Consider the following 706-nt stretch of genomic DNA (forward strand, 5'->3'; position numbering starts at 1 on the left):
TCATTCTACAACTACATGTAGTTAGGCCCTTCATATTAATTCCTCCTTTTTTCTCCGTTTTCCCTTTTTTCAATCTCTCTTCTAACATTTCTTCACAGCTCACCGTCTCTCTTTGAAATTAATTGCATCGATATACGTGCAGTTATGCAATGCCAGCTACTGTATTGAGGATACGCCCCGCGTGCCACTGGGCCATCCTATTGATTAGAAGGGCTCCCATTGGGACTTACCCAGCGATTTTGATTGGTTTGCCTCCAAAAAGATGGGTGTAAACTTGGAGAGATTTGACAGGGAAAAGACAAAATTTATGACAAAAGTTATCACAGTCTTCCAGAACAACACCCTGGGCTTATAATAACATTTTTCATTGCTCTGTTTGATCAATTTCACTCTATTCAGATCTCTGGTGGAGAACCCATACAATAATGCATGCACCCAATACTGCCTTAAAACAGATAAATAGCACCTCTTGGATTTTCTGTAAATGACCAATTTTTTCTCATAATGTGTGATTGAAACACCACCATAACATCATACTCCAAGTTACAAGCAGCTGGCAAGGAAAGAGTCATTCCTGAAAATAAATACAAGTTGTAACTGTATATGTATTCATACAAAACACCAATCAATTATCGTGTTGTTACACAACTGATTGACTCAACGGCAAATAGTCAGAAATGACTTGCATAGGAATTTTTGCACACGA

The sequence above is a fragment of the Lytechinus variegatus genome, chromosome 16 (assembly GCF_018143015.1).
Source record: "Lytechinus variegatus isolate NC3 chromosome 16, Lvar_3.0, whole genome shotgun sequence".
Taxonomy (NCBI): domain Eukaryota; kingdom Metazoa; phylum Echinodermata; class Echinoidea; order Temnopleuroida; family Toxopneustidae; genus Lytechinus; species Lytechinus variegatus.